Genomic DNA, 14,355 nt, shown 5'->3' on the forward strand with positions numbered 1-14,355 from the left:
CAAAACATCAAGGCTTGCCCCTCTTGAGAAGTGGTTTAGCTGGAGATAATTGGAGATAAATGTGTGTATCCATTAATTAACAACTGAAAGGAGGTTTCTGTAAATATCGGTTTCCAAGTCATATATTTCCAAGCTTGATTAAGTAGAAGGGCAAGCAGACAACACTAAACGCGACCAGTTCACAGCTCATCACATGTCCTAAATTGTATACAGAATTCTAAAGATGCTTACCTGGGGTTGGGCAGAACACAGCATATAAAAGCCCCAGTGACTTACACTAAAACACAGGCTGATTTTGATGGATACTTTCGACTTGATATGTATCAGACAGGGCGGCTTTTTCAATAGAAAAATCTACTTTTTATGGATTTTTTTATTGAAATGAAATTCACCTAACACAAACTCATCATTTTAAGGTGAATAATAAAAAAAATGTCATTTAGGTATTGGAAAGACTGTACCAAATAAAACACAATGCTAAACATGAAAGCTATAATCAATCAGTATACTTCTGAACCTTATTTTTCCATTAAATGTACACAACAATGAAAGGCTCAACTGAAATTTTCCCTATAGTCTCTGACTAGTTTTGGATGTGATCAACTCAGATTGGGTGATCATTCACAGATTACTTTTAATCTATTCGTGTGGTGTCCTGGAGATGCCATTCAGTGTCACCTCCATGAACAGGAACCTATGTCTCCCAGGGACCTAGATAGTATCAGTGTTCCCGGAAACACAATATGACCCTGACATTAGCAGAACGACTCCCATTCCACCGGGAAGAGTGACACTGGGAACTAGCCTCTTCCTTACTACACAGTAAGCCTGGGTCACTATGGCGAGTTTGTAAAACACACTAAATGCGCTTTAGGAACCTCAAGATCAACTCCTCCTGCTCCTCCTCCTGCAGGGCCAACCCTCGACAGCCAGAGAACTTCCACAGCCCACCAACTGCAGCTTTCCCTTCCAGAGAACACAGGCCCTTAATCTCCTGTCGGCACAGCTCAGTGTCCAGTGCCTTGCTGATTGCTTCTGGGAGCCTAATAAACAACACAGGATTATACTGCTGACCACAGAAGGTGACGCTCACACTCTGTGACACTTTAACCTTGGAGATGTCGAGAGGAACCTGTGACAGAGCATAAACATCTTACTAGTATAAACAGAACCCCATGTTCTTGGGGTGATGAGTCCTTTCTGTGAACCAGTAATCTGAGTTGTGGATTGATATGCTGTGCAGTCAAAGCAGAGAGAGAGAGAGAGAGAGAGAGAGAGAGAGAGAGAGAGAGAGGGAGGATGTGGGATTCCCCTCTGTATACTACAAATATGTTTTATTAACCATTGGTTAATAAAGAAGCTGTTTCAGCCTATAGCAGGGCAGAATATAGCCAGGCTAGAAGAGATATAGAGAGAGAGTAGGTGGAGTCAGAGAGACCCCATGTAGCTGCTGAAGGAGACAGACACTGGAACCTTACCAGGTAGGCCACAGCCTCGTTATGATACATTGATTACTAGAAATGGGTTGATCTAGAATATAAGAGTTAGTTAATAAGAAGCCTAAGCTATTGGCCAAGCAGTGTTGTAATTAATATAGTTTCTGTGTGATTATTTGGGTCTGGGCGGCCAGAAACAAAACAGACTATGTCTACAGACCAAGAGCCATAAATAGATAGAAAAATAGATTGTATGTATGTACATATATGTATGTGTGGAAGGCAAAAGTCCATGCTGAGTATATTCCTCCATTGTTTTCTTTTATCTATATTACTATTACTTTAAAAATAAAATACTCTGACCCAAAGCTACTTAAGGGATGCAGGAATTGTTTGGCTTACACTCCAAGACTCAGTGCATCACTGAGAGAAGTCAGAGCAGGCACACAGCAGAAACCTGGAGCAGAAAGAATGCTACTAGCTGGTTAGCATCCAGTTCATGATCGGCTAGCTTTCTTTTTTGTTTTTGTTATTGTTTTTATTGAGCTATATATTTTCCCCACTCCCCTGCCTTCCTCTCCCCTCTCCTTCTACTTTACCCATGGTCCCCATGCTCCAAATTTACTCAGAAGATCTTGTCTTTTTCTATTCCCCATGTAGTTTGATCCATGTGTATCTCTCTTAGGGTCCTCTTTGTTGTCTCTGTTCTGAATTGTAAGCTGGTTTTTCTTTGCTTTATGTCTAAAAGTTACTTATGAGTGACTTCATACAATATTAACCTTTCTGGGTCTGGGTTACCTCACTCAATATGATGTTTTCTAGATCCATCCATTTGCCCATAAATTTCAAGATGTCATTATTTTTTTTCTCTGTTGTGCAGTACTCCATTATGCAAATGTACCACATTTTCCTTATCCATTCTTCAGTTGAGGAGCATTTAAGTTGCTTCCAGGTCCTGACTATGACAAACAATGCTGCCATGAACATAGTTGAGCATATGCCCTTTTGGCACGACTGAGCATACTCAAAAGTAGTATTGCTGGGTCTTGAGGGAGGTTGTTCCCTAATTTTCTGAGAAATTGCCACACTGACATCCAAAGGGGCTGTACCAGTTTGCACTCCCACCAGCAATGCAGGAGTGTTCCCTTTACCCTACAACCTCTCCAGCATAAGTTGTCATCAGTGTTTCTGATCTTGGCCAATCTTACAGGTATAAGATGGAATCTCAGAGTTGTTTTGATTTGCATTTCTCTGATGGCTAAGGATGTTGAGCATTTCTTAAAGTGTCTTTCATCCATTTTAGATTCCTCTGTTTAGATATGTACTTCATTTTTTTATTGGATTGTTTGTTCTTTTGATGACCAATTTCTTGAGCTCTTTGTATATTTTGGAGATCAGCCCTCTGGCCAATGTGGGGTTGGTGAATATCTTTTCCCATTCTGCAGGCTGCCATTTGACTTGTTGGCCGTGCCCTTTGCTTTATAGAATGATCGGCTAGCTTTCTTATAAGCCCAGGACCGCCTGTCTAGGCACCTAGGGAAGGTGCCATCCACAGTGAGTACATTTATCAATTAACGATCAAGCCACTCCCCATAGTCATACCTATCAACTTTGTAAATATAGTTAATCCACTGAGACTCTTCTCAGTTGGTTCTCAGCAGTGACAACTTGAGTTATTGCTGACTAGGACAGGCTCCACCTTGTGGTTTGAGACAAGGTCTCTCACTCAGTCTGATGCTCATCCATTAGGCTAGACTTTCTGGCCATTGGACTGCAGGGATCTGCCTGCCTCTGCCTCCCCCGCACTTCTGTTATATCAGGACTCTCGGTTCACATTAATCTATCTCCAAGTCACCATGGATGAGTGGGAGGCCAGGATCCGGTGACTCTGTTCCATTACCGAAATGAATTGAAGGACTTATACAAAATCCTCCCAAGCCAAGCCATCAATAACGTGGAAACATGCTCCCTGGGGACTGAAAAATAGATGACGGCTTCAGTGTGAACATCCTGTGTGGAGAATGACTCTAATTAAAAGAGCCATCTTCTCTGTCAAGCAATGGCTGCAAATCTGCTCATCATATTTTAGCAAGAGCATGCCTGCCACCTAGTGTCCAAAATCTGAATAACACTCTCCGGCATTGAACGTAAACCATTTCAATTTTCTCATAGCTGAAGACCAGGATATGGGGATAATAAGGAGTGACGTTTCTGCTTTAAATCTATAAAAACACAAACAGTCACACCATTAATTACTCATCACAATAAGTTGGTCACTTATCGAAGACTGAGAGAAATTAATCCAGGTAGGCATGGTGGTGCACACCGGTGATCCCTAAATTTAGGAAACTGAAGCGGCGGACCCTAAGTTTAAGGACAGTCTAAGACAGGTATCAAGACTCTGTCTTAAATAAAACAGAAGCAGCAAAAATCAATTCAATATTTACTGATCACCTACCTGGCCCTCATGCTCACCACATGGCTCCACAAAACTGGCAGCCAAAACCACACATTCACAACCACAGGCTTGTTTAGCTGACATAAGAAATTCACGTTCACAAAACACAATTAGCATCAGAACTCCCTGTACCCATAAAATATCTTGTTCTATCTGATGCTTGCAGTTCGCCGACCTAAGCTGCTCCATCAACTCGGTGACAATGATGAAGACATTTAATCTCTCAACTAGGTTTCCTCAGGTGGAAAATGGCCTGAATTTATCACAAAGAACTGCTGAGAAATAGTTATTATCCAGGAGGCAAAAAGAAAAAAGGCCTTTAGACACCAAAATGCAACCGGAGGCAGACCATATCCTCACTCCTGCGCTGAAGAAGGGCCGCCAGAAGATGGATGCAGAGAGGAGCCAGCAAAGATAACAGTCCTTTCCTCCTCACCTCGGCCATTCACTCCAACCAACCGTCTCAGGCTCCAAGGTGAGCCACACAATAGCTCTGGACCACAGGAGTAAGCTAACGGTCATGGGGGGAGGTATTTATCCAGCCACCATTGTGAGGTCAGTCTGAACCTGACTCTTCCTCCAGACACTGGACTTGGCCACTCGCTGGCACTGGCTCAGGACTCACTGTGTACAATGATCAGAACCTCGCCCATTTTGGCCAGCACAGTGTCACTCATTGATCTAATTCAACATCTCACTGTGAGAAAGAGGCCTCTGCAATGGAGCATACTCATGGTCAGGAAGGAACTGCAGGCTTCAACCTAAACTTGTGTGTGTTCTAGGTGACCTCCAGGAAATTGCTTAAGGTCTCAGAATATTGGTTTCTTATCTTCAACAATGCTACAGTAATAATAATAATAATAATAATAATAACAACAACAACAACAACAAAATAGCTATTAAATCAACCCATCCATCTCACAACTTGCATATTTGACTAGGTACGGGAACCTAGAGATCTACTAGGTACCCAGGGGACCCTGTAGTCTACTGTCCCTGGTACCATAAGCCGCCTCCTTATGCACAGTATATAAAGTAAAGATTTTTGTGGCATATTTTCCACATTAGATGTAGTCATATTCATATAGCTCAATAAAAACATTTTCATGGTACGAATGCATGTGAACAAGAACTCAGCAGAGATTCTGTTGTCTTGCAGGAGGATTTTAACAGAAGTCTCTCAACTGTCTACCATGATACAGCCCAGTATCATCACAGCAAGTTTCCTTCTGGGGCCCAGGGAGACCCCAGAGCACCTTCAAAGCCACTATCAGCATTAAAGCTAGAACACTGAGCTCCACCCTCTAGGCTCCGGTTCCATCCCAGCACGCTGAGTTGCCTTAACATTTTACATCATAGTTCTCCCTTGAGAGTCAGATTAGCCTCCACCTACTAGTAACAAACAAAAATCAATGTGACTCCGTTTAAACCTAATTCAGAAGACTAACTGCATCCCCTTCTTACCCTGTAGTAGGGATACTCCCAAGCCCTGGTTCCTGAAAGCCTGGCTCGCTGCCACAAAGAGAACCCAACCGTCTTAGGACCACCAGCGGCACAGGCGGTTCTAGAACAGCTGCCATATCTCCGGCAGCATGGGCTATGCCAGGGCCTCACAGCTTGGTTGCCACGAATCTGTGGGTGACCAGTCTTCATCATCACCATAGTGTGAGGGACAGCACATCTGGATGCTGGCTCCCAAGGCTGCAACAGTGTGTCAAGATGAGCTCATTAAAAAGTCCATCTAAACTGGCGACTATTTTCTCTGGTTTCCATCCTCATACTTCTGCTTGTTTGTTTGTTTGTTTGTTTGTTTGTTAATCTTGTGAGTTCAACTATTTTCTCCCCACAGACAGCTCGTTTGTGCCAGGTGAGGTCATTGCAAAACCTCTGGGGAGATGACTCCTGACGTTAGGTGAGTGGCTCTCAGACTATCTCTGCCGAATTCCAATTTCAAAAGCACAGGCTTCCCTTAGCACATCCCAGTCTGATTCTCGTGAGGCCAAGAAGTTTTATTTTTGACTCACAGTCATCTTGACGGTCAGCCAGGGCTCAGATTTCCTCCTTTGTCTCTCCATGACTGTATCAACTTGTCAGCTGTTTGCATCCTGCATGCTGCCTGTGAGGAGGAAGAGCCTATCAGCCATCTACCTCCCTCCATAACCTCCACAAGGGAAGGATGGCTCGACCTGACTGGTAAGACGGGGGAGGCCTCCAGCATGCATGGTTTGTGATTCTTCCTCTGCACTGAGCTGCGGCTTTCTCCCAAGCAGGCAGGCCTGCTCCCCACTGGAGGAAGTTCTCCGATGTGCTTCTGCTTACATAGCATGCATGCCCCTAGAGGGCTTGCTTCTAGCCTCGCTTCTTGGCCCTCTGACTCTTGTCTCTCTAAACTGGAAGAGGCTTGAGTAGGCTATAGTCCTTCCTCTGCTCCATTAGAAACAGCAGCTGTTCATCCTGACTCCTCCTGCCTGCAGTTCCCAAGGTAGGAATTGTGAGGACTGAATTGCCATTCTTTCTAAGCCATTGGCTTTCTAGTATCTGCCATAGCAATATACAAGAAGTGGAAGGTTATGAGACACATTTCCTCCAGGTAAGAATGGAGATACATGTCCAGTAAAAAGACGCAGATCCTTGAAACAACCTCGATGTTGGGTCCCCAGGTTGATTACACTGAAACTACATATCACACGTAGGGAGCTTGGAGGTGATTACGTGGTAAGGGTAGAGACTTCATGGGTGGGATTGGTAGCCTTATAAACAAGTCCCTTGGAGGCCCCTCACCATATTCACCAGTTGAAAACACAGAAAGAAGAAGCCACCATGCACCAAAGGGGTGAGCTCACCAGACACCACATCTGCCAGAGCTTTGACCTTGACTTTCAACCCCCACAATTGTGAGGACTGAATTGCTATTCTTTCTAAGCCATTGGCTTGCTAGTATCTCCCATAGCAACACACAAGGAAAGGAAGATTACGAGACACATTTCCTCCAGGTAAGCATGGAGATATACATCCGTGGTAGAGTGCTTGCCTAACCTGCAGCATCCTGACCGCAGTTCTTAGTGCCGAGAAAAGGTGCAACTACAAGCAATGGAAGTTTCAGAAATAAATACGCTCGTTGATGCATTTCCATCCAAATCCTCTAACCCAGGTTACCCACTAGCTCTTCTTACCACAGGCCACCTAGCCCTAAACCAGAACACAAGTGGGAGGGTCCCTGCCACGTTCACCCTTAATTAGCAAGTGACAGACAGCAGGGCCCCAGAGTGAACGGAAGCTGGAGCCTAGAATCAGGCAGGCTGACTTGTGAAAGACTGTGAACATGGGTGCCCCCACCAAAGCTCTATTTGGTGTCAGAATTCCAGGGGAGGATGTAAAGGAAGACGCCTTGGTTAGGACCACTCAATTAAAAGGTGCTCAGGGAACTAGAGAAAAAGGCCTTCCCTCGGATATCTTCCCTGGGTGCGGTCAGAGTCTCCAGCCTCTGTGGTTGGAACACTGAGCCTCCTGACACTTCGCATACACACGTGTGTGTGCGCACAGCACACACCTAGAACCCTCTTGCTGCTTCTCTTTGTGGTGCTGGGCATTAAACCTAGGTCTCTTGCACACTAGGAGAGGACTCCTCCACTGAGCTATAGCCAGTGTGTTCCTTTTACATTCTTAAAAACATTTATAAAACATTGTATGAATGTGCGTGTATATATGTGCATGTGTATGTATGTGCGTGTGTGTATGTGTGTGTGCATATGTGTACGTGCATGCGTGTGTGTGCATACGTGCATGTATATGTGTGTACGTGTGTGTTTGTGTGTATGTGTGCATGAGTGTGCATGCGTGCATGCATGTGCATGTATGTGTGTATGTGTGTGCATATGTGTACGTGCATGCGTGTGTGTGCATACGTGCATGTATATGTGTGTACGTGTGTGTTTGTGTGTATGTGTGCATGAGTGTGCATGCGTGCATGCATGTGCATGTATGTGTGTATGTGTGTGCATATGTGTACGTGCATGCATGTGTGTGTGCATGCATGTGTGTGTGTGCACGCACAGACATCAGAGGACAACTAGAAGGAGCCGGTTCATTCCCTTCACCATCTTAGTCCAAGGGTCGGAACTCAGGTTGTCAAGGCTTGGAGGTAAGTGTCTTCACCCACTGAGCCACCTCTCCGGCCTTACTGTCCATGCTGAGACAGAAACTAAATCTCGTTAAACTTCCCAAGCTGTACTTGAACTTATCTTTGACATAACCCTGACAAGATGGCTTGAGTTTGCCATCCTCCTACCTCGCCCTCCAGAGCAGCTGAATTATAAGGCGGCCACCAGACCTGGATAACCATCGCTTTTTAAGGTCACAGGCACTGGCTGGGTCACGGTGTTCACGGGGCAGGCTAATTTTGTTGAGTATCTTTTAAGTTATTATCATACAAAAGAGAAATAGCTCTTCCGAAAAAGATGGCTATCTTTTAAAAAAAAATGCACCGATTTCCAACTCCCAGCCTGTGTTCCGTATGCAAACTCCATTTCACAACAGGTAGAAATAGACAGGTAATTTTGGTGTCATTTAAAGAAAAGTGCCCAACTCTTTCGAGTTTCCAGTTTAAAGGCACAGGTTCCTTTTTTACCAGGCTGTGTCATTTCTTGGTGTACTCTCTGTTTGAAATGGCATTCAGTCACATTCAAACACAAAAGCGTTGCCTACGGTTGCCACATGGCAGGTGGGCGGAGGATCTCCAAAGAGATCCTGACCACTGGAATATACGGCCAGCACAAATGACCCTCATTTCCTGTCATTGGCTCTTTCGTTAAGCTTTCCAGGGTAATGACTGTATGAAAACACAGTGAGCTTTAACTGTGAAACTGACAGTACCATCCTGTCCACTACTGTAAAAACAGACTTCTGACCTCATCCAGGTCCCGGGCAGGACCAGCTGGAGCAGTGGCTCTTCAATTGCATGCTGCACCCACCAGGCACATCCAACACAAACAGGTGAAGGGAATGTCCCGCGATCTGCTGAGCCCGGAAAGAGCCAATGGCTGTCATAAGAAGCCTCGGATTAGAAAACCGGACCTGTTGACAGTCAGACAGGCTCCTAGGAACACAACTGGGAGACAATGGTCTCCTTAATTCGCGAATGGAACAGAAAGCCCTTGCCCACCATACCCACCCTCGCCCGCCCAAGGTCTAAGGAAAAGAAAAGACACACGACCCTGGCAGAACCAGGCAGGGTTCACAGAGAGACATCAATGTGCCTTTTGAAGCTATCGAGCTGGGGCTGGGGTTGCGCTCAGTTGAAGAGTGCTTGGCTAACATACATGAAGCCTGCAACCCATCCCCAAACCATGTATAGTGGCACATGGCTATAATCCCAGCATTTGGGAAGTGGAGGCAGGAGGATCAAAAGTAGAAAATTACCTTTGGCTGTATAGTAGAAAGCCGGCCTAAGCTATATGAAAATGTTTCACAAAAGGTGGGGGGAGGCCTTCAGCCTAAATCTTATTTTTGTTCTGTTTTGTTTTGTTTTGTTTATGGAAATCTTCAGAGTCTGCTAGAAAAATGACCATGAAAGGAAGGAAAGATAAAGCAACTCTTACAGCACGACGTGACTTGGAGCTGAAAGACAGAACTGACAGTCTCCCGAGTTGTAAATTCTCTCCCATCATGCTTCACTCTGCCAACCCAACTGACTATAATCCACATGCTGAATGTTTTTTTTTTAAATTTTCTTGTCAGACATAAAATGGATATGAAGACAACCAATGGATTAAAACATACAGGAGAGGGATCCTTAAGAAAGAGAAAACTCTTCAACTGCTTTCTAGGGTTGGTTTTGCAAGAAGTAATATTCATTTATAAAACAAACACAAGACTGGGCACAGCTCAGTGGGGAGAGTGCTTGCCTAACATACACAGAGTCCTGGGTTCAATCCCTAACAACGCATAAACCCTGCACATACCTGTAATCCTAGCACTCAGGAGGCAGAGGAAACAGGACCTGGATTTTATGTTTGCCCTTGGCTATACAGTGAATTTGAACTCATCCTGGGACACAGGACGTTTTAACCCAAAACACAAATAATGGGCCTGGAGAAATGTCTCAGTAGTTAAGAGCACTGGCTGCTCTTTCAGGGGACCCAGGTTCGATTCCCAACACCACATAACAGCTCACAACCATCTGTAACTCCAGTCTCAGGAATCCAGCGCCGTCTTCTCACCTCCTCAGGCACTGAATGCATATATGGGCAGGCCAAAACAGCCATCCAGATAAAATTAGGTCACCCAAGATTTGATCCTGTCATTTTTTTAATCACCTTCCTTCCCTCAGATGCATCAATATTTCCCCCCTCAGGTATTGATGGTCTCAAGCGATCTGGCAAGTGGCATATCTCAAGCAAGATGCAATTTAATCAGAGTGTTGGAAAACATTCAGTCTCACATAAGAGCAAGGGAGAAAAAATGCATTGGCTGACAAAGAGAATGTATTTCCACCTATAAAAATATTGATTTGCCCACACAAAAAGGAGAGGCTGGTTTACCGTGCCAGCAAGAATGTCTCATCCAGACCTTTCTGACCTGTTTTGCACTGTAATTTCCAACATTTCGGTGGTAAATTCTTCTACGAAGTTGCAAAGGCATCCGCGTCATATTAAAACGCATTCCCCTGTGTGATGTGTTCCACGTTAACATAAATAATTTATCACTAGACACCTTCTTTAAGACAGCAGGAAACCCACTCACCTCTATGACAGCCTTCATCTGAAATGAACTGGAATCCACAGGGAACAAATATCTAGAAGAAGGAAACTTGTGCTAACTTGCTGTCTTCTTATGAAGATGTTGAGGAAGAAACAGTGGTGGTTTGAACGAGAATGTTCCATGCCCCCGTAGGCTCAGGCATTTGAACCCATGGTTCCCAGTTGTTGGCGCTGTCTAGGGAGATTTATGAAGTGTGCCCTTGCTCAAGGAAGTACCTTAATGAGGGAGCAGGATTGCAGGATTTAAAACCCTGTTTCCCTCCCTGTTTTGCTTTCTCTGCTTCACACTTTACAGTGGGAATAGGAGCGCTCTCAGCTTCCTTCTCTGGCCGCCATGCATGCCTGCTGCCATGTATCCTACCGTAATGGGCCCTGCAGCCGTAAGTCAAATAAACCCTTCCTTTCAATAAGTGTCCCTTGTCATGGGATTCCAGCACAGCAACAGGAAGGGAACCAATACAGGAACCCTGACAGATAACATGTGCTCTTGGTCATATCCTGCCCCCAAGAGGGAAAGCCAGAAACTGACCAACAGACGAGAAGACTCTGGCTCATCCCGAAGCTTCCCAAGGCACAGCTGGTGTGAAAGGGGGGGTGAGTGAAATTCTCAGTCCTTCACCACGAAGAAAACCGCTGCTCAGGTACCAATATTGCGCAGAGGGAATCCTCTGGAGGAAGTAAGTCCCTGCATCCACCCCGAGAAGTCTTCAATTCCGTGACTGTTATAGCATCATAGCACGTCGGCAGTTGTTCTGTTTGAACCGCGATGTGTTTTAATAGTCACAGACTATCTAACCACAGATACTACGAGCACAGGCAAGGAGACCTTGTACATAGGCAGTCAACCAAGTAAGCACCAAATCGCATTGTTTAGCACCATTCAACTCACGTTCTGCATCAATGGTCGATCTCTCTATGCATTCTTCTTCTGCAGGGAATACAGCAACAATGTCCCAGAAGGAAGGGGTTCTCTGACTATTTCCTTTGGTTGCATTTTCAGTCATGAGCATGAGGGCATCTGGCGGTTGGCCCCACCTGTGTGCTCAGAAGACCCAGCCCTCGTCCTGGAAGCACTGGCCTTGTCTAGATAGTTATCACCTGGCCAGAACCAGCACACATACTCAAGCCGCAGCACGTCGCTAACTGTGCCCAGCTGATCCTAAGGAGCTCCTTGCCCAGGGACAGCAGACCAGCAAAAATCTCTTCCACATTGGCTGCAGCCACACCTTCTCCCAAAAGAGCCATCCCCAGCTGCTTCCCAATCCATCTGTATGAACTCTCCCTGAGCTCTGTGGCAGCTGGGAGGTTTGCGTACATGTGGTAGTTAACTCTTGGATAGGGACTTCATAATTTTTATGTCATGCTTCCCATGTCCAAACCATTGTGTAGTTTCCATTTCCTGACCAGACCCAAATGCATGTATTTGCCAGAGATGAAGCTACAGCCCAGCAAAACCAAGAACCATCCCCAAGGGCAGAGAGAAAAAGTTTCCTTTTTCAGACACAGAGGACTGAATTAAATCACCTGAGAAACACGGCCCCTATTTTCTTAGTCCTCAGGGGTCCTACTGTGTTGAACAGGGCACACAAATTTAGTGTGGAATGAGTTGTAAGCTGAGGATTTGCAAGAGAATTGATGATCTGTGGACCGAAAGACACGAGAGGAGAAAATAAAAAGGAGAGAAAGATGATGCATGATGGCTTAGTCGGGCTTCCCAGGGCTGTGATGAGATGCCATGACCGAAAGCAAGTTGGGGAGCAAAGAGTTCATTTGGCTTACACTTCCACAGCACAGCCCATCACTAAAGGTAGTCAAGACAGGAACTCATGCGGAGTTGAGACCTGAAGGCAAGAGTTGATGCATAGGCCACAGAGAGGTGTTGCTTACTGGCTTGCTCAGTCTGCTTTCTTACAGAATCCAGGGCTGGAACATCCACAATGGACTAGGCCCTCTCCCACCACCACCAACCACCAATTAAGAAAATGCCCTACAGGCTTGTCTACAGCTCAGTCATAACAGAGGCATCTCCTCAGTTGAGGCTCCCTCCTCTCCAGTGACTCTAGCTTGTGTCAAGTTGACGTAAAACTACCCAGCACAATGGGGAAGCTTGGGGAATTGAGAACGTAACCCCAAATGCAGAATACATCTTTCACAGATGCTAGAACATTTGGCCCTGTTAGTACAGGGTATATCCAAAGGCTGAATTAAGCTGATTCTAGCCTTGAAGTCAGCCCAGAGCACAGAAGAGTCTATCTGCAGGAGCCCAGATTGCATAATGAGAGATTCCAGTCCATTTGCAGAGTCCAGGCCGGGCGCTCCATGAGTCAGGGGAGGATGAACTCTAGAATTAGGAATTACGCTGGTCTGGTAATGAGGCAGTAAAGAACTGAAAAGAGATCCGAGCTGAAAATAAAACTGACATCTAAGGTCCATTCCCTCGCTGGTATTGGGCTCTGTTTCTAGTCCCAGGCATGATTTCCCTCCTGTTGAGGGAAATCCTAAAGTATGCCTAAAATCCAACCGGAGAGCTGTTGGTTACTGGCTGTGTACAAGTGCCGCTATGGTACCTTCAGGTGGTCACTGTCGCGGGTCTCAGGCATCACCGCAGCGTAGGACTATTGATTGCCTTCTCTTCACAGTTTGCAGAGCACCTTCTGGTACTATGAAAGCTAGACCTCAGAAAGGAGGTTTTCCCATCAGGTACAGCTCAAATCTCCTAAGTCCTGTGTCAGACTGTGTGATGTCTTTAGCAACAGGCACTTCCCTTTGACCTCTGGGAGGCAACCAAGAGCAGCAGCAAACACCTGTGTTGTTTGGGGAGTCTCCTGGGCTCCCCCTGACCAACAACTGGAAAGGAGGTGTCTCGTGCCTGGTCACGGGTTTTCGTTAGGTAGTTAACGGCTCTTGAAACATTGAAGTCTTCACACGAGGTTAAATGAATACGATGTGAGACACACCAGAAGGAAAACGGTGGGCTTGGCTTCCTAATTCCAGAACACTCAGCAGCAGCTGTAATTCACGTTGGTTCTCGTGATGACACCGCCAATAGGGAATCAGTAATCCAGGAGAATAGTAAACAAAGACCAAAGCAAAGGTGTAGCAGCCAGATGCTTCCAAACACATCACCTGAGAATCCTAAAGATAACGCTAAACAGCGATCAAAGCCAGAGCTGTCAAACCCGTCACCCGCATAGTTTGAGACGCTCACCAGAGACATGTCTTGGAGCGTAATAATGATGTTGGAAATTTATCATTTCAGATCAGATCATGTCGCTATGGTAACTGGTAGTGTACATGACAACGTTGAGAAGTTACTAAGCAACATGATCCTGGTGCTGCTGTTAAGGAATCAGCATCAAAGCCAAGACGACAACGTACTTACCAAGTCTACCCAGTGGGGCAGAGTAAAATGAAGAGCCTGGTTGCTAAGACCCACTGGTACCAATGCTTTCCCAACTCTTCTGAAAAAAAAATTCCAAACCCACCTGGCTACAGTGTGTATTCACTCTCTGTACAATTCTCCAAGCTTCCCCGTGCATCCTCAGGTGTGTACAGTGTCAAGACATTAGACCATGCCTTAAACAGGGTGAAGGTGAGGACCGCAGCAAGGTTGTCCTCTGACCACCTGCACTCACACAGACGGAGAAGAGTAAAAAGACGAGGACATGGAAACCCCTCACCTTAAAGGATATGATTGGAACAA

Source organism: Alexandromys fortis, unplaced genomic scaffold, assembly GCF_014885135.2.
Source record: "Alexandromys fortis isolate MF-2015 unplaced genomic scaffold, M_Fortis_MF-2015_v1.1 scaffold_9, whole genome shotgun sequence".
Classification (NCBI taxonomy): Eukaryota; Metazoa; Chordata; class Mammalia; order Rodentia; family Cricetidae; genus Alexandromys; species Alexandromys fortis.